At 44.7% G+C, this 20,864-nt stretch overlaps 1 protein-coding gene across 2 annotated transcripts in view; it reads right to left on the reverse strand.

The window, feature by feature from the left end:
• Sil1 (SIL1 nucleotide exchange factor) overlaps positions 1-20,864 on the reverse strand; it is a 236,064-nt gene that overhangs the window by 203,724 nt on the left and 11,476 nt on the right. Inside the window, exon 2 of one of the 2 annotated variants that reach the window (XM_021150503.3) lies at positions 1,219-1,316. The exons of the other annotated variant lie outside the window; for it this stretch is intronic. The gene's annotated coding sequence lies outside the window, so the exon portion shown is untranslated. The remainder of the gene's footprint in view (positions 1-1,218; positions 1,317-20,864) is intronic. 2 annotated transcript variants of the gene reach the window in all.

Genomic DNA, 20,864 nt, shown 5'->3' on the forward strand with positions numbered 1-20,864 from the left:
AATAAAATAAATAGGGCCAGCAAGATGGCATGGTGGGTAGATTTCCACCCCTAGAGCCCACATGGTAGAAGAGAATACACTCTCACACTGTCCCTTATCTCTACATTGTGCACTGGCCTGAGGAGGAGATGGGTTTGCCCAGGCCCCCTGTTCCTGTGCATCCTGAGACAAGGAGCCCAGCATCCTCTCTCTTTGCCTCAGGAACCCCAGAGAACTCCACTGTAGTTTAGAAGCTGCGATTTCTGACTAAAACAACTCTGCTGAGATCCAAAGGCTTTGCTATTCTCCAAGACAACCTCACAGTCCTCAGAGGTGAGAGACCCAGACTCCTCAACAGACCTTGCTGTGGAAAAGTCCTCTCTAGCCACCAGGGATCTCTGGCCAGGCAACTGCTCATGGGATCTGAAAGCCTGGAACAGCCTTAGCCTGCTCAAGCACTGTTCCCAGCTGTACACAATCTACACACCCTACAGCATCTACCCCCATAATCTATGGTTTCTCTTCCTCATCTCTTCTAGACCACAGCCCGACAAAACATCAGTCTGAGCCCAACAGTTCCATCTCCAGATAAGACTTTCAGCTCCTATCACCCAAAGTCCTCAATGCCCTTAAAATTCCTGGCCATGTAACACAGACCTTCTAATAAAATATCTCAGATATGTTTCTCTTTGCATAGCACCCCAGGGTCCCAGTCAGATTAATGAGTGACAGACAGGACAAATGTGTCATCCCTGCACAGCTCAAAAGGCTACTGAAGAAAAAAAAACTGCAATTAACTACCTGAGACTGGGCCTGTTGCTTCATCAGAGAGAGAAATGTGACAAGATGCCATAACTGACTGTTGCTGGGTTAAGTACTAGAATTGGAGGGAGATAGTAGGAGGTGAATACATGGATATGCTTAAGATATATTGTTGCATTAAAAAAAAATTATTGAAAGTCCAGAAAAGAAACAAGTCCTTATCCAGAATCCTACAAACAGCAAACCCACCAGAAACCAGTGGCTTGGTCCCAGTCAACCCAGAAGCAGCAGGATGACATAACAACCCTGTCAATGAAATCAACAGCACTCTTTACCACAGAGCTGCCTCTCTCCAAGCCCAACCTCCACCCAGAACAAACCACCAGCCAGCCAGGACTTCCCTCATTTGCATAGTGGAAAAGTGCGAGGGTGAGGGATTTCCCAAAGTCTAGCTAAAACAAAGGAATTTCAAAATACCTCTGGGCGCTCCCCAGCCTACTGTCTCAGGCAGGTGCTTCTTCTGTTCCTGCCAGGCCTGCTTCATTCTTGTGGTACACTCAATAAATTACTTTCTTCTAAAAGAGAAGAAAAAGAAAGAGGCAGAGCAAGAATTGAGGACGACTAGGAAGATAGTGACAATGAAGACAAAGCAAAACATAGATTCAAAGATGCCTGTGAAGACTTAGAGTGCTGTGGCCTGTAGCCAAGAAACGCTGGTGGCAATCAGGAACAGAGAGAAGGAAGGGTCAGGATCTGCCCTAAGCCTCCAAAGGAAGCACAGCAATGCCAACACCTGGTTTCAGGCTAGTAGCAGCCATTTCTTATGAGGAAATAGATCTCGGCTGTCACAGCAGGCACAGAAATCTAGAACAAGTGGTTAGTAAAGCCGGGCACCGATCCTGGGTCCTGGGACTCCAAGCTTGTGCTCTCGGGCACTGTGTGTTGCTCTTTTCCTGCAGACAGCCTTCCCAAATGAGACTCTCCACCTGTGAGTGTCTCTGCCAAGAATGGAAGCAGCCAGGACTCACAGCTCTTCCTGCAGAGGAGCCTCCTCTTTCTTCCACCATCACAGCCAACACTTAGCAGTAACTGAGCAACTTGCTGGCGTGCTCATGAGTACATACAGTACATCCAACATCCTCACGAGAAAGCTCTGCACCTGCCTAACAAAGGGTCTCATCTAAGTTACTGTGGGCACTTAACTGTCACCCACACCCAGGAGCTCCTGGCTGTGATGTTTCCCTCCATCCAGTCTACAGTTTGTTCTTCTCCACAGATTGGGGATGGGGCAGTATCAGTCTCAGGCAGTTCACCGTCCCTTCTGGTCCAAAAGAGATTGCTGTTGAACAATTTGAGACACTAAGGATCACTAGGTGGCACCTCTCTGGAAGCTTTCAGGTTAAATACCAGGACTAAGTAGATTGGCACAGAGGTGCCTCAAGTTAACCCACTCTGGAATTAACAAGCAAGTTAATAAACACAAAGTGTCAGGACAAAGTTATAACATCCTAAAATACATTTTTGAACTAATTTTGACAAGTATAGTTCAGCTTTAATTATTTATAACACTTCAAAGTAAAACCATGCATGGTATTGTACATGTATAATCCCAATACTTGGGAGGCAGAAGCAAAAAAAAAAAAAAAACTGTGAAGGTCACGACCATCCTAGGGTACAGGAGGCCCTGTGTTGCAGACAGCCCTGGGGCTAATTATACTTGATGCTAATTCCATTCTCCCTTGAGAGGTTGTGAACTAGGAATGAGTCAGCACTCGGGTGATTTCCTATAAACCTGCTTCCCACCTTAATGTATAAAATAAAGGAGAGCTGAGGATTGGGCAGATAAAGGGAAAGTGGAGTGGAAGGTTGAGGGAGAGGAGGAGAAAATGGGAGGGGGAGAGGATGCAGAGGAGGAAGAAGAAAAAGCAGGACAGAAGCACATGACCTGGAGAAACTGCAAGTTCTAAGGGGTCTCATAGATGGAGAAGATGGTAGTGTAGTGGTAGATCTGCCCAATCTAGGCACGTACCATGTATTCATATTAATTGAGTTGTTTTTTCATTGCCAGGGCATATTTGGGTTGGAGATTTACCGAAACAACTGCCCACCAAATCTTTGTATTTAATATTTTTGAGACAGTTTCATGTATTAGGCTAACCTCAAATTAGCTATGTCTCTGAAGCTGGTCTTGAATACCTTATCCTCCTGCCTCTGCCTCTCAAGTGTTGGGATTATAGATGTGCGCCAACACAGCCAAATATATCAAACTGCCTGCCTGAGGACCTGAGGGGTGGGGCTTACTACTCTCACGTGCAAAGACCTTGGACAAATCCACACATCTTTGGTTTGACTCTCTAAAGTGTTCCAAGTCTCAGAAGCTTCTAAAAACTATCCAGACAATTCCCTCCGTTCCTCACAAAGAGTCATCTAGGAAATACTTAATCCCTAAAACCTTTTCGGGGAAACAAGTGAACTAGGCTTACCCCCCTCCTGATGATCAGTCTGCAATACACAGTCTCCCCAGCATCTCCCAGCTGAGCCTCACAGGCTGTTACCAGTCAGATTCTTGTTCTACCACAAGAAAATAGGAGACAGTCCTCAAGTCCAAGTGAGAAAACCAAAAAAAAAAAAAAAAAAAAATTAAACTAAAAAGGCAGGAATAAGAGAACAAAGTTCAAAATCCTGTTTATTATGTATCAGGAGGTTCTGGGGTTTTAAGCTTCTTATTAAACATTCTGGCTTCACATTCATTTTCTTTGCTTAGTCCTAATTACGGCTTGAGCTCTTTTCAAATGGGTCCCCAAAGATGTTGAAAAAATTAACTGAAAGGTCAACTTGTTCCATGGGAGCTGCAAGGAGCCTCCCTGACATCTTGCTCTGAAATGATATTTTGTAACTTCATAGGCTAATACACCAAATTAATCAAGGTAAAGAACTCACGTTTCCCCTGGTAGCAGGCTCACCAGGCTAGAGGGGCAGAAGAAGGACTGCTCTAGCGGGGCAGGGATGAACCACCCCCATTCAGCAGCACTTGAATAACAACTGTGTGGGAACACAAGCCTCTAGTCTCAGCACTCAGGAGACAGAAGCAGGAAGAGCTGTGAGTCTGAGGCTAACCTGGTCTACTGTAACAGGCTCTAGGCCAGCCAGGGCTACAATAGTGAGACCCTATCTCAAAAATTAATAATTTTTAAACTAGCTCTAAATTCTACCCAGATCACTAGACCAGAACTATACCATCAGAATTCCAAAGCCACATGCCACTCTAGGATGCTGGACAGTGAGGAACTAGGGCAGCAAAGCAAGGAGACACAGAAAAAAAAATGTGAAGCAAAAAATAAAATAAATAAAACAAAAAAAAAATAGGACCGGAAGTCCTGCTGCTTCTCCTGCCAGCAGCTGGCAAGGAAGTCCTGAGACAAGTTTCTGAAAGGTTAAGACCATGAAAGGGAATATTAAAATAAATCGAGAGAAAAGCAGAAAGAGATCAGAGAAGGAAAGTCTGACTCTACCAGGTTTGCAATTTGTCTGCTTTCAGAGCTGAGGTTCTAAGTACTAGATTTTTTTTTTTTTTGAGGTTTATTTTAAGAGCTTTGAGGCCTCTTTGGGGAGAAAAAGTCACTAATTCTATCTTCCGGAGTCTCTGGATTCTGTGGCAAAGGAAGGCATTGGCATGAGGATGGGCTCCCTCTGACAGAGGGGTCTGCCTCAGAACCTGGTTACGCACCTGCATATGTGAGCACATGTGTAACAGACATCCGAGAGCTGTTACCACAGCAGGCTATGGAAACACAGCAGGGATGTGGGTGCAGAACCTGGGGCAGAGCTCAGAAGCCTGGCCACCAAATCCTTGTGAAGACAGAGCTGCAACCACAGTGGAGTTCTCACCTGAGAGTTAATCTGAGAACAGGGAACCGATGCAGCCCAGACAAAGGTATGCAACTGTTCCTTCTAATACAATAACAACCTTCTTGAGTTCTTTATATATATTGGATATTAGTCCTCTATCTGATTTAGGATAGGTAAAGATCCTTTCCCAATCTGTTGGTGGCCTTTTTGTCTTATTGACGATGTCTTTTGCCTTACAGAAGCTTTGCAATTTTATGAGGTCCCATTATAATAACAAAACAGTGATCCAATTAAAAAAAACAAACCAACCAACAAAAAACAGAAAAAGAGAAAAATAGAAAGCTTGATTTGATATCACCCAAATTTGGGCTGCCATCGCCCTGAAGGTGTAAAGCACCTTCAGTTTGGAGACATAGAGTCCTGGTTAGTCCAAATGGGGTGGGAGATGCATCTTCCCCACCCCAACCACCTCTCTACAATCATTGAAGGAAAAACAAAACAAAACACAGTATAACCTCTGTAGTGGGAAAGAAGGAACAAAATATATTACCTAAAACCCTGTCAGAAGACAACTGTGAAAATTTTTGAAAAACAACACTTTGCCCAAAAACTGCAGCAACAAGAGGGGACAGGAAATGGGGTCAGTGGGGAAGGATAAAAGGAATTGGGACCACTTAGCTTAGAAAAGACAGGAGAGGGCAAAAGAATTAAGAGGAGACTTAACAATGACTTCTAAGTCCAGAGAAGGTTGCTTATGAGAGCCACTCTACCTAACACCCACCGTCTGGCTCCAGAACCTCCAAAAACTGTCTTGCTGACGTCTAGTTGACATTCTTCCATTAAAAGGAAGAGAGGAAGCATGGTTAAACATGAACATTTGGAGAAATTAAATATAAATCGAAAGTTATTCCAGACAAAGCATGGTTAGTAACAACAGCCAGTGAGAAAACTGACTGCAGAGTCGGGGCACCAGTGGCCACGCGCTCTTGGTCAGCCTTGAGGCCTTCAAGGAGAGGGAGGGAAGAGAGGAGGAAATGGACCAGAGGGCTGTTGTTCACTTGAAACATAGATAAGCCAGCATCTAAGGCAGGTGAGAGGAGAAGGCATGCTTGGCAGGTGGCAGCAACAGTAGAACTTGGTGGCTGCTTACCCAGACCTGCCATGGCAGGTCTCAAAAACCACACAGAACCTTTACAAACTAACCTCTACTGGCTAATTCCACCAGGTACTCTCTTGCTCATGTCCATCCATGGGTACTTTATTCTCTAAGAACTACACCTTCAGTGCCAAGAGCATCTATGTCTCAAATGTTTGCAGAAGTGGCCAGGGTTCTGCTGCCCCTAGCCAAGCACAGAAAGGAACTGCTTGGCCTTCTCAGATGGGCCCACCATCACTATGCAGCTCCCCTGCAGCCCATGCAGCCTATGTATGAGCTTTACAGTTCATAAGGCTATGATCACAAGAGAGCAGTTAACTGGCCCACGGTACCTGCCATGGGAATCCACTGCACGGGAGAGAAGCCCCGCCCTTCTGACTGTGCCATGCCTCGACCTGCAACCCTCCAACCTGTGAGTGTGCTTCTCTCAGGCCACTCTCAATCTGCCAATTCTTGGCTAATGACCTTGTCTAAGAACTTCAGTAATGCTATCGAAAGTGTCAGTAGAAAATCAAGAGTGAAATAAATTTTCCATGTCCTGGTGTGCTTTTGTGTTTGTTTTATTCCAAGCAAATATTAAAGCTTGCTTCCTTATAACACAAAACCTAAAAATCAATGCTCAAAGCACAGCAACCATAAACTCTTCTTTCCAATAACAAACATCAGGAAAGAAAAGAGCTACATAAAATATAGCAGGGAGAAAAGAGCCTCTCCTCAGAATGTGCCCACTATCGGGGGGGGGGGGGAGCACTGAATAAATAATGAACAAGAAAGAAGATCATTTTGATTTCATTTGTTTAGGAAACAACACAGTATGAATATGAACACTTGTAAGCCCAGGTTCTGAGTTATAAAGGAACACATTGTCATTTACAAGCCCATTCATTCAACAAATGCTAGTCATCTACTTTATGCCCAATACTGCTCCAAACAACAAGAATACAACCGCAGGGCAGATAGCACACTCACTGTGCATAGCAAGCAGAGGGAAGGCAGGCAGTCAACAAGAAGCACACAGACAGGGTAATGCCAGGTGCTGCTCTGGTTTACATACTACTTTCAGAAAAAAAAAATCATATTAAAATCTGGTAGCTGGGGCTGGAGAGAGATGGCTTAGGAGTTAAGAGCACTGGCAATTTTTCCAGAGCATCCAGGTTCAATTCCCAGCACTCTCATGCTGCCTCACAACCATCTGTAACTCCAGTTCCAGGAGATCTGATGCCCTCTGGCCTCCAGAAGCACCATACACACATGCATGGTGCACAGATGCGCAGGTAGGCAAGATATCCATACAACTAGAATAAGGAAAAATCAGTAGCAGATAAAGTTCTCAGAAGTAGAAGAATGGTAAGAGATGATTATATCATGGGGATACAACCGTCATGATGAATTAATATAGCTCTTGCAGGAATTGGCTAGTTCTCCAGAAAGTAGATTGTTATGAAGTGGGCTGCCTCCCTTTGTCCGTTGTCTCTCCTGCACAAGCTCCCTTTGCCCTCATACCTTCTGCCATGAGTTAAAGCAACATGAAGCTCTTACCAGTCAAGAAAATGCTGGCCCATTCTCTTGATTTCGAAGAATTCAGACTATGAGTTAAGATAAACTTCTGTCCTTTACAAACTATCCAGTTTTAGGCATTTTGCTATAGCAACAGAAAATGGAATAAGAGAAATGGTTATGTTAACTCGTCATTTCATACTAGCAAAACTCCCTCCTGAGGGTGTGACTACAGGAGAGCTGGCCCTGGCCCTGCCCCTAGCCTGGGCAACATGGGAGAGTTGGCCCCACTCCCCAGCCCCACCCCCAGCTGCAGCACTCAGGAGAGTAGTCTAGTATCTCACTCGGGCAATACAGTAAAGGTGGCCCTGGTGGTATGGGTGCGGGACAGCTGCCCCCCATGGCATGAGTGCATGAGAACTGGCCCCACCCCTCACCTGGGCAAAGAAGGAGAGCTGGCTCAGTGGCAAGAGAGCTGGAGAGCTAGTGTGGGCTGACCAACTCAGGTAACACCCAGGCCTACCCCAATATCTACCCCATCTATGAACTACCAGAACACATGGAGCAGCTGGTCCTGCAGAACCAAAGCCACGGGATCTCCATGACACAGGAGAATAACAGGACATCTGAGAGAAATCCCATGAGGATCCAGTATTGATGGACCAATGGCTCACTGCAATGAACATTTCCAAGTAAAGACGTGTGGACAAAAGGTGTGACATGCCTGCCCTGACAAGATGGTTGGTTGGTTTGTTTGTTTGTTTGTTTGTTTGTTTTTCTCATGGAAAGGACAGGAAGATCTGTGGGACTGGGGTGCATGATGTAAAATTCATCGAGAATAAATAATTTAAAAATAAAAAAAGTAAGTGTTCCAGGCTATGATATGGCCAGATCAGTGCCCAGTATCCTGGAAGTTGAGGCTGAAACCAGTCTGGGATATAGTACAAGAACCCACTGCAAAATAAAAGAAAAAGAACAGCAGCCACCTTCCTTATTTCAAAACTTACTACAAACATACAGTAAGAAAAGTGGGGTCATTAGACCAGAACATAGTCCAAACCCAAACAGGACAAAGATTAACGTTTAACACTCATGAGCAATTTCGTTGACTCTATCTTCTGCCTTCCAGCTATAATGCCCCCCCCCACCCGATTCTGAGTGATCCCGCCACCAAAGCTCTGCTAGGCTAACACACATCACAGCTTTCACAAGGAGGAGTCTGGTGCCTGCTTCTCTCCCAGGGGGAAACTACACCCTGTTGGAGCTTTGTCTCAACTCTAACTCAAATCAGCCCAACTCCAAGGACCACCCTCTTAATCACCATGGTGTAACACAGCCTTCCCATGTAAATGAGCAGGGCAGTGGGTAGAATCACAGTATCACTGAGGAAGGATCTTAAATCGGCCAGGGGTCTGAAATTGCCTATCATGTACTTGGTAACTTTCTGGCAGCACAGGGCACTTTATACCACAGCTCCTCCTATACTTACTTCTATCTTCCTGGCCATAGTGGGAGCAATCCCAGTTTGTTTCTGCCTCTCAGACATTAGCTGTTGGAGGGAAGAATATGTGTACCTGTAGCTGGTGTCTTTTGCTACTTAGTGGGTTCTTCTTTCTTTCCACCATTCTCTACCCCTTTTCTTCTACCCTTTCAACCCCCTAACACTAGATAGGAGAGTAAAAAGGGATAAAGGGAGCAACATAAAGGGTGTCAAGTTCCTTAGGGCAAGTTTGGTCTTCACTGTCAGGATATCTAGTTTGTCCTGTTGTTCTTTGCACATGACTACTTAACAAACCACAACCAACAGCAACCAAACAACAACAACAACCCGCCAACCTCTTGGGGCCCTAGCATTTATATACCCTTTGATAACTCCCCAGAATTCCAAATGTCACACAATCACAGAATCTATCTGCAGCTGGCAAAATTCACACCTCTGCTAGAGCATGAGGCAAATAAATCCACAGGCAGCTTCTGTGGACAGTCGGAAGCAGCCCCACATCCTCACACCTGGGATTAAAACAAAGGCACATTCCTATCTCTGTGCTTTTTCAAAGAACCCAAAATTCTCACTTCCTTTATGCCAGCTAGAACCAAATGTTATACCATCTGTAGGTGCCAGCTTTGCTAACTTGACACTGAATCTCAGGGAAACCCAGTGTCAATGGCTAACGGGGTTCAAGGTTAATGAAGTAGCTAGCTCCCACCCAGAAATGACAGCTAACAGAAAGCTGATGACATAGCAGGTTACAAATGGCTCTGAAGTTGTAAAACACTAGCAAGTGACAGACCTGAAAATTCTAAGTCTTCTATGCAGGTGGAATGATGCCAAACTAGACCACTATGTCTACTGAGGAGCCAGCTAGCCCTCACAATACACTATGACACTGAGAGAGGGCCTGACGCAAGAGGGAACGAATATTTTCCTATTCATTTTATTATAATTATTAATGTATACTAACTCTAGTATTAGTGGGGTTTCCCTATAGCACTTACATATGAATATATTGTGCTTTCATTACATCTTATCCTCTCACCTCCTCCCCTACCCTGGCCTTTCATCCCTCTCCCAAGAAGTCCAAAAATCCATTTGCAGATTGAAGAAAAATAAGCAATCTATTCCAACAATCCTCCTGTTCAGATTCCCATTCTCCTTTGCATCAAAAGCCACCCCCTGTATTACAAATCCAATCATCTCATTCCACAACCACAAGCCCTCTCAAGGCATCCTCTGGACAACTAAATGCGAGGTGCCTTCATGGCTGACCTGTTTTGGTGTACATACATTCTCTCTTGACAGCAGTCAATGTGTAGAATACTGGAAATGAGCTGAAGTAGTTCTCTCCACTGTATAGTCAGAGGATTGAGGAAGTAGGAGGGACTTGTGGTATATAACAAACAACCACAAAAAAAGAAAGAGGGGAGGAGGGAAGGTGGGAGGAATGGAAAGAGGGAGGAAAAAAAGAAAAAACCCCACTGGATCAGAGTCAATAGCGCAGGCCAACTTCTCCATCCTCACCTGGTCACCCACCTCCTTTCAAATTCTGTGCTCTAGCTCCTCAATAAGCTCCACAGCCCTAACTATGATCTTGGGTGTGGGAGTAGAGTTCCGGGTAGTCAACACTAGGCTTGACCTCCTGATCCTCGTGCCACTGCCCCGGAATGCACCTCCTCACCCTGCTGTGATGGTGAATCTGGGATGTCTACCCAATGGAACTGGCACACAGGAAAGAAGTAAAGCACACTGCTGTTTACATTTGTGAGGCTGAACACGGAGGTACTCAAGCATAATCTCAGGAGGCTTAAAGCCAGAAGACAACTAGAGGACTGAGGCTAGTCAACTACACAGCAATACCTTGACTCAGAAGAACAAAACCAGCCAGGTATGGTGGTGGTGCCTTTTAAGCCCAGCAGAGGCAGGCAGATCTCTGTAGCTAGCGTATTGGTTTTAAAACCCAGTTATGTTATGGGAATATGTTTTTGTTTTAATCCCAGGTGTGAGATATGAGGCTGCTTCAGACTGTCCTCAGCAGCTAACTGTAATTTGTCTCTTGCTTTGGCAGGGAGGGCCATGATTCTGCCTCCTGAAGGCAGTTTGCACTTGGGATTCCGGGGACTCTCTCGTCAGAGCTGTACTCTCGTCAGAGCTGTAAGAGGCTGGAGAAGCTGCTGCTCTCCCTGCTGCTGGTTCCTGTTGCTGTGGATTGTCAAGTGGCCATAAGCAAAGAGAAGAGAAGAAGAAATTGGATATCCTGATGATGAAGACTGGACTTGTTCCAAGGAACTCAACGCTAATCAACAGAAAGTAGTCTAAAGAGATCCATGCCCCCTTTCCCTTATAATCTTCTTTCTCTTCTACTAGTGTTGGGTTGGAAGGGATTAAGGTGGAATAGGGTAAAGGGTGGTAAAATATAAGGACCCAATAAAGTAGCTCAAGAAATATACCTATAGATCTCTGAATTTGGGGCCAGCCTGGTCTACATACATCCAGGATAGTCAGAACTACATAGTGAGACCTTCTCTCAAAAACAAAAACAAAAACAAAAACAAAACAGCAGAAACTAGTGAGCAGACAATATGGTTCGGCAGATAAAGACACTTGCTGCCAAGCCTGATCACCTGAGTTCTACTCCTAGAACCCACATGGCAGAATGAGAACCAACTCTGAGTGCTGCAGCACACACACATGCATGTACATGTGTGTACACACACACACCACAGAAATAAAAATAGGGCCATCAAGATGGCTCAGTGAATAAAAGTCCTTGTTGTACAAAATGAGCCTGGTGAGCCCAGAATCCCCACAAGAAAGGCCAGGTGTGGTAGCACAGACTTCTAATTTGAGCACTGGGGAAGCAGGGATGCGAGATCTGTGGGGTTCATTAGCTCGCCAGCCTAGCCTAGTCAGTGATTGCCAAGCCAATGAGAGACCCTGTCTCAAGAAAACAGGTGAATAGTACTTGAAGAACAACACTAAAGAGTGACCTCTAGCCTCACATGCACCTACATACACACACACACACCAAATATAGATATAGATTAGTAATTAGTATAGATAGATTAGTAATCTGAACAGACTATTGGAGGAAGGAGGACACCTGTCTTATCCTGACATCTCCTGTCTGTCTGCTTCCTGTCACAATGAGATGTGAAGCTTCTAACTCCATGCCTTACACCATATCCTGCTCACCAGAAGCCGAGTCAATGAAGCCAAAGACTGTGAACTATGGCATCTAAACCTGTGGGTCAAAATTAATTGTTCATTAAGTTGTTTTTCTCAGGTATTTGTCATAGGAAAAAAAGTAGCTGGGGCCTTTGCTTGAAAAGCTCAGCCCATGTCACACTGTGTAGAGAGTTATTTGTTCTTCATAATTGTACTCAACCACCATCTCAGGGTAACCTTCCTTGATGCAGTCTTCATCCTAGATAATCCCTACCAAATATTTTGATGGTATGCCATTCCTTTCTCCCAATACACTGTTACAGTTTTCTATTTGTGTCACTGTTTTGATTAATGTGGACGTTCATAAATACACTCTAATAGGAACTATATCTGAAGAGTTCATGAATGAATCTCTGGGCCTGAAAGTATGAGGAATGTAACAGACATTCTATATAAGTTTATTATTAAAAAGGCAAAACTTCAGAGACAGGAAATGAAAGTTTCCAAATCAAAAGATTCTACCTAAAAAAGCTGTTCTCCCTAAATGACCTTAAGCCCAATCATTTCTCCCTTCCCCCTTCTTTTCCAAATTTCTTACAGAAGTTATTTTCTATGTCCTGCCATTCTTCTAAGGGTGGTAGCCATAGTGACAAGCTGGCCTACTGCCAAAAATAGTCTAAAAAGATATCACCTTGTCTGTGTGCTCTATCTGGTCTTCCAAAATAAAAGTCCACAGCAGAGGCCAAAGCAGAAACACAAAATCCTTTACCCAGTAAAGACACAGAGCCAAACAACCAGCAGCCCTTGCAAGAAATGAATGATCCCCAGGGCAGGCAGTGCCCCCAAGTGACCTACCCAAAGGAAAAGGGAAAGGAAAAAAAGTTGCAAAGGCAGGTACACTGCTCCCTAAAGGGACTTTAAACCCTCTTTACTTCTTGCAGAAAGCATAAATGTACAAACATTAACTATCAAAGTGTCCCCTATGAGGCAGCTTCAGAGGACTATAGATCATGGCTCACAAAGCAACATCGGCAGCTCAAAGGTTCAGGCAAAGCTCTAATTGAGGTCAAAATTCTCTTCTGCAGAAGCTGGAGGATCTTCCCCCTAGTTTCCCATTTTTTTTTTTTGGATGGCAGGAGTAGGAATATGGAGAGATGGAAATATTTACTGAGCTCTACACAGTGTCAGGCATAGTGAAAGATTCCTTATAGATATAGGATATTAATGCAAGTCAAGAACATATATGTGGAATTTTGATATATTGCAAGATTAAGCAACTGGTTGAATAGCACAGCCAAAAAAAAAAAAAAAAAAAAAAAACCTAGATCACCCTAAATCCAAACACTTTTTCATTGCTCAGTGCCTTAGAGATCACATGTCACCTCACCCCTTCACCACCATCTTCCTAGCCAGAACTAGTGACTTTCTGGAAAAGAAAAGGACTGTCTTCTATACCAACACCTTAACATTGGCTTGGACAAAATGCAGTGTGTCTGCATTTCCTATGGTTCACTATCTGAAGCTATGGGTATTGTAGTAATTCCTTCCCTGGGAAGATGTAAATATCATTCATTACAAGGACCCAACAACAAGCCAAAGTAGGATCCACCAAAGCCCACCCTAGGGAACCAAGCAGTTTACTGGACTTACATGGGTAAGTGTTATGGTTTGTTTATTCTCAGCCCAGGGAGTGGAACTATTAGGAGGTGTGGCCTTGTTGGAGTAAGTGTGTCATTTTGGATGTGGGCTTAAGACCTCACCCTAGCTGCCTAAAGTCAGTCTTCCACTGCTGGCAGCCTTCAGATGAAGATGTAGAACTGTCAGCTCTGCCCGCACCATGCCTGACTAGATGCTGCCATGCTCCCACCTTGATGATGACAGACTGAATCTCTGAACCTGTAAACCAGCCCAATTAAATGTTGTCCTTTATAAGAGTTGCCTTGGTTATAGTGTCTGTTCACAGCAGTAAAACCCTAACTGAGACAGTAGGGATCGTTTACAGAAGCACAGATGACCATGAAGCAACCACACTAGGGTCTTCACTCAGCATGCATGATGACTTCCCCATATGCATGTAGATGGAGCTCCCTTCAGCTAACATTCCCCAGCCTAATACTCTAGCACCTTCCAAGAACCCACATGCAATTAGGTCAGAATTACATACAAACACTTGGGAGGAATGGCTGAGTCCAAAGGCCCTCTTCATTCCCTCTTGATATGAGGGAGCTTCAACCACCAACAAGCTGGCTCATTGGGATGGTCTTTCACAATCAAGCACAGCTGAGCTAATGAAGACGACAGCCATTCTACAACTCTGGATGAAGCTGGATTTCCTTCAAATCCTAAATGAGGTCCTGGAAAAATTGCTGTGTGATTTAGAACACATACTGCTCTTACAGGTGACTCAAGTTCAACTTCCAACACCCACACTGGACATCTCACAACCACCTGAAACTCCAGCTCCAGAGGGATCTGATGCCTCTAGCCTCCACAGACATATATGCATACAGACCCAAACGTTTATACTTTTAGAAATAAATCCCTTTTAAAAGCTAGATGTCACAGTGCATACCTGTAATCCCAGCACTCAGGAGTTAAAGGCAAGTGTATCGCCGAGAGTTCAAGACCAGCCTGATCTACCTTGCAAGTTTCAAGCCTGCCAGAGCCACACAATGACACCATGTCCCCAAAATAAAACAAAACAAATAAAACCTTCCCCCTAATAAGAAGTCTCTGGCTTTCCTAGGAGCCACCGCTGCTGAGCACTGAGACAATCCCTTAGTCCAGACAGAGCACCTTAAACCACTCTGTGCTCCCTCACCTGCTCAGAAAGTAATTGCAGGGTATACAACCCTATCTCAAGTCTCCATAGCTCTTCCACCTATGCAGAGAGGGTAACAACTTCATACTTCAATTGTCATCTACACGGCATCTCCTTGAAGGAATAATACCCACTCTTTGTGCTGTAGTTTAAGGTTAGCCCCTCCCCCTGTACTTATTTCAGAATCTGCCTCTTATCAAAGTCTATGTCAGCAGATTATTATAACTATTATTCCATTATAATAACATTATTTTCCTGCACTTGACAATCTGTTGGCTGATAGGTTAAACTGGTACAGAAGCAATAATTATGTCATGCCTTCTCCTTTCCAACCAAGCCTCTCGATGACTCTTTACACTAAGTCCAAATACAGCAAATGATCAGCCCAATGATGTTAATGGGGTGTATCTGGGATCACTCACCAGGCCTTTGGAGGTCACGACCCTAGAAACAAGAGGCTCAGCTGGGTCCCCTAATTGTCAGCATACCTGCCCAGTCTCCCAGGAAGATGAAGGAATTGAGGGAAACACCAACCAGAAAACAATTTATTGTGAAAAACACCAAGGCTGGATGTGTCATATACATATGCAAAGGGACAAGCAGTCCCAAATCACAATGTCACACCACAGCGAGAGAGGGTGAAAAGGACAATTCATTTCTCCACTGGGCGTTCTCAAATAAATGGTTCCGAGAGAGCTATTCTGCCTGCTTCCCCATACACATTTCTGGGCAACTGCCAGTGAAACTGGCAATAGGGAGAGTTAACAGAAACAGAAGGCTATCTTCGGGCTCCTATTTTGAAGCATAGAATCAGCATCCTGGCCACAGCACCTTCTTTATGCAGAGCCCAGTAGGGGCTAGATGGAGTCTGAAGCCTAAAGCAAAGAGGCAAAGTCAGGAAGCCTGCCAGCCAAAGTCCCCGAATTTACCTACCACACTATTTATGATAAACAAGGATGGAAAAGATAGGACTCTATGACTACAGAATATCAATATACTTGAACTACATATCAGCCCTATTAAAGCAAAGACCACCCACACAAAGCCAGCTAAAAACATAAAACAAACCCCACCAGGAGACCAGCTTGGCCTGCTTTGTTCTCTACCCTGTAATACACAGGCTTTATTTTTTTTTTTTTAAGGAGGAGAGGGGGTGGAAGGTTATTTGAATTTAAATTACCAGTGAACACTATAATTTGTGTACAAGGAGAAAAGGGACATTCAGGAATGCTAAGTCCAGGCTCAGTGGGACTTGTGTGGCTGAGGCAGTAGTGGCCCTGGGGGCTTTTTCCCTTTGCTTCAGCACACTGCTTTCATCTCTTGGGAGCAGGCGAGCCAGTAGGCAAAGCCCACGCAACACAAAGAGGCACTGTCCCCTAGGACGAGGGAGAAGATTGCCCTCTCAGGAGGAAATCCATAGACAACCACACAGAATGAACAAGATTAATCAAAAGTAAGCCATCTAAGGAGGGAGTTCAGAGAAGTGTTACTGAGGACAAAGACCACATCTGTCTCATTTACCACCACCCAGTAGCCAAACAAATCTGACACACAGTGCTCAGCAAATAACAATAGGTTAACCACTAACTGTAAAGGATATTGGGTTGGAAGTGACTCACAAGAACTAGAATCTGTTACTAAAATCTGTAACACAAGAACCATGGTTTGCAAAGAAAAAACTAAAGGAGAACCTGGAGATTTGTGTGAGTATCTGCAGAGCTGGTGTCCTAACAGACTGAAAGGACATTCTAGTCGGATTGCAGACATGGCCCTCGAAGGACGCCGAGGAAGGGTGAAGAGGTAGAGAAGAGGCGAGCAAATGGTACACAACACTGACACCATGCGCCTACTAACTATGTATATCCTTGAAACCTCTATGGGGTGCAAATGAGGAAATAAGAGCAAAGAGGTTAAAGAGTCTTTGAAGTCTCCCAGGGAGCACCTGGTTTGAACCTGGGCATAGCCAATGCAATGACCCAAAAGCTTTCTACCGCACTGTGTCTTGATTTCCTCCCAAGGCAGGCTGGCTTTGATTTCTTATAAAGAGAATGCTCTTACCAGCTCACACAAACCAACCTGGTAGCCATGTTCTGGAGTTTGCTAACTGGAATTATTGATTCACGCTTCTTATGATTTCAAATGCCTATGGAAGCCCCTGGAACTACAATCTGGGTGAGCAGCTAAGTCTGCAGAAGCCGTAACTAAGCTATCACCCGGTACACCCCGACAACATTTTGGCACAGCACAGGTCGTGGCTGGGGAGAGGGTTTAGTTGGCAAAGTACCTCCTGCACAAGGATGAGGACCTCAGTTTAATCCCCAGTACCCACATAAAAAGCTGGGTCCACTGGAGGCCAGGAGGGCAGAAAAAGGCAGTGCTAAGGATAGTGCCAGCCTTAGTGGCAAGCCCCAGCTCCCAGTGAAGTACCCTGTTCCCCAAAAAACAAGGTTGCTAGTTGGGGGGAGGGTAGGGATATATGCCTTTAATCCCAGCATCTAGGAGGCAGAGGCAAACATATCTCTGAGTTTGTGGCCAGCCTGCTCTATGTAGCAAGAACAGTCAAGACTGCATAGAGAACCCATCTCAAAAAAAAACAAAAAACAAAAAACAAAACAAAAAAAAAAACCAAAGTAAATAGCTTCTGATGACAGCTGGCATCTACATGCCACATACCCTGACACACATGCACCAGCACACATAAGAACACACACACACACACGAAGGGGGGGTGGATATGACCTCTACACATACGAACAAATTTTTTCAAAGATTTAAAAAGAACCTCCCCAACTCCCAGCTGTGTCAGTAATGCACAGAACGATGTTTGAAAGCTTTACATTTTGATTCAAGTAGAAATAGCAGAGTTTCCATGCCAAGGATTTCTGCTTGGTTCTTAGAAACAAAAGAGTCTTCCCACCATGGTGCTCGTGCACCCCCAGAGTTTCCAGAGACCTTCACACCCTTGACCTCAGGAGTAGCAGAGTTAGGAAGGAGGGTGATTTATAATGCGTATGTCTCAAGAGACTAGCAATACAGATAAACTGGCGTTTCTAATGGAGGTGAATAGCCTGCACAAATCCAGGGGTAGCAAAGGACAATTAAAACTCTGTCTGAGGGGGGCTATTCATTCTGCCTCCCATGGAAGGCCTTCCATCAGTTAACGATGGGGTTTGAAGAAGCTTAGGGAAGCTGATGATTCACATGGTGTACAACCGCTGCTAGAAATGCCTACAGAAGAGGCCACCCAGCAAAGGAGAGCTTTGTATGGTGAGGAGACCTCCAAGGAATGTCCTACATGCCATGCCACACGCTGTCAGGATATTAATCCAAACCTATCCTGCACACTTTACAACGGTTACTCTCTCTGGGTTGTGAAGATTAAATCAGCAGATCCAAAGACCACATGAGTCTTTCCAATTCTATTCCATACTTACTTCTTTGCTAAAAAGATTTGTAACCTGGAAACAAAGCCCTCTTCCTAATAGCAGCAATAAGTCTCAGCAAAGAACAGGTAACCAGGCTGTCAAACTCCCCTAAAAGATTCAATCTCAACAGAGCCTTAGTTTCACCTCACCCTGAAAATAAAGAAGAGCCAGGCATGGTGGCGCACGCATCTAGTCCCAGCACTCAGGAGGCAGAGGCAGGCGGATTTCTGAGTTTGAGGCCAGCCTGGTCTACAAGGTAAGATCCAGGACAGCCAGGGCTACACAGAGAAACCCTGTCTCAAAAAATCATAAAAAAAAAAAATTAAAAAAAGAAAATAAAGAAGATACTACTGACCCCTATTAATGCCAATGTAATTTAGAGTCCTGAGTTGGGAAGGCTTAAAACAAAAGCAGAACCATGAGAATTTTATTCCTGCCCCAGCTGAAACAGCTCAGAAAACCCGGAGAAGAGGACGACAACTAGAGCACAAGAACGAAAGGCAAAGCATGTGGACATGAGGTAAGGCTGCTAGTCAGTCACAGCACTGTCCTTGTAGCTGTGTGCTTCTGACAGACTCGGTCAGCCTCATGTTTTTACTACAATAAAATAAAGATGCTCTAAGTATCACACAAAATAGCATATTTGTAAGTCTTTTTTAAAATAATATGTTCGAAAGGTCCTCAAAACAATTTGAAAATACTGGACATATTTTCAGCCTGACTGTCATCCCAAAGACCCCTGAATAACAAACTCCAAGTCCAATCTGTCACCTCTGAAGTACAATCTATAGTGACTGGGTCTATGGACTTGCAGAGAAATGTACATCTCGGGAATAATAAGGAAACTCACATACAGGTCTATGCAGGGATGCTCTGAAAATTAATGATGAGGGCTGGAAACGTAGCTCGGATGGAAGAGTGTTTGCACAAAGCCCTGGGTTCTATCTCCAAAACCGCATAAATCACGTGTGACATTGCACACCTGTGATCCAAACACTTGCAAGGTAGAGGCAGGAAGATCAGAAGTAGTTGAAGGTCTTCCTCAGCTGCACAGCAGCATGGAGGCCAGACCTGCCTATATCACTCTTATATTTCGGGGGGGGGGGAGGGGGGAGCCAGACATGATGGTATATGCTTGCTGGTTCAGTACTTTAAAGGCAGAGGCAGAACTATCCAAGAATTCAAGGGCAGCCTGCTCTCTAGGCTAGTCAGGGCTACAGAAGGAAACAGTGTCTAACAGCAGCAGCAGCAGCAGCAGCAGCAGTCAGGGATATGACTCAGCAGGTAGAAGCACTCACACACAGACCTGCTGTCCTATGTTTAATCCCCAGGGCCTACAAAATGGCAAGGGAGAATGTGCTCTAAAGAGTTACCCTCTTTACACATACAAAATAAAATTAATGAATACAAATTATTAATAACAAGGGAGAGTACATGTCTTGGGCTCAATTCCTAGTATCAGTAATACAAACTTACAGGCTGGAGAGTTGGCTCAGTGGCTAAGAGCACTAGCTGCTCTTCCAGAGGTCCTGAGTTCAAATCCCCAGCAACCACAACCATCTATAATGTGATCCTATGCAGGTGTACATGCAGATAAACCTCATACATAAAAAAGCATCTCCCTAAATTTAAAAAAGTTTGTTTTTTGTTTTTTGTGGGGTTTGTTGTTGTTGTTGTTGTTTTGGGGGGGGGGAGTTCGAGACAGAGTTTCTCTGTGTAGCTATGGCTGTCCTGGAACTCACTCTGTAGACCAGGCTGGCCTCGAACTCAGAAATCCGCCTGCCTCTGCCTCCCAAGTGCTGGGATTAAAGGCGAGCACCACCATGCCCGGCTAAGATTTTGTTTTTAAAAAATTACAACTTTGAAAATAAACACAAGGTGTATGAGGAAAAGCCGAGTCTTCCCTCCATCCCATTCTCACAGAGACATCATCTGCTTTCAGTTTCTCATATGTTCTTCCAGGGATGTCCCAACTGGCTAGTTTCTGCCTTGGTTGGGAATCACATCAACAGCAACATTCCCCTTCCCAGAAGGTAAAGCCAAACAAGCACTTCCGGGACTGCCAGAAAGTGAGAACCAGCAGGGAGGGCTTGCCTTGCAAAAGCTTCCATGCCGTACCAACTCCCCTGGGTACTACACTGCTTTGCCCTTTGGCTGGCCACATTTAGGCCATCATCTCATACATATACTTCCTTCATGTGTTTGCTCCTTCAGGGCTCTTCACAGACTGTTCCTGGGACCTTGGGCTACACCAGCCTGAACACTACAGTCCTAGAACTGTCAAACGGCCTCAGCAGAGACTGGGCAAAAAGACAAAATTTACAGGCATCCCAGCGACACCATCTTTCAAAAACAGCTTTGGGGGCTGGAGAGGTAGCTTGGTGGTTATAGCACATAAGGAATGGGCATGGTAGTGCATGCTTTTAATCCCAGGACTTGGGAGGCAGAGACAGGAGGATCTCTGTGAGGTTATGGCCAATCTGGTCTACAAAGTGAGTTCCAGGACAGCCAAGGCTATTACACAGAGAAACCCTATCTCAAAGACGAGGAGAGGAGAGCAGAGGAGAGGGGAGGGGAGAAAAAATTTAATAGGCTGGAAAGATGGCTCAGCCAGTTAAGAACACTGGCTGTTCTTGCAAAGGACCCAGGTTCAACTCCTAGCACCTACATGGCAGTTCACAACTGTCTGTAACTCCAGTTCCAGGGATCTGC

The sequence above is a fragment of the Mus caroli genome, unplaced genomic scaffold (genome assembly GCF_978045245.1).
Source record: "Mus caroli unplaced genomic scaffold, Mus_caroli_1 scaffold_19, whole genome shotgun sequence".
NCBI classification, from domain to species: domain Eukaryota; kingdom Metazoa; phylum Chordata; class Mammalia; order Rodentia; family Muridae; genus Mus; species Mus caroli.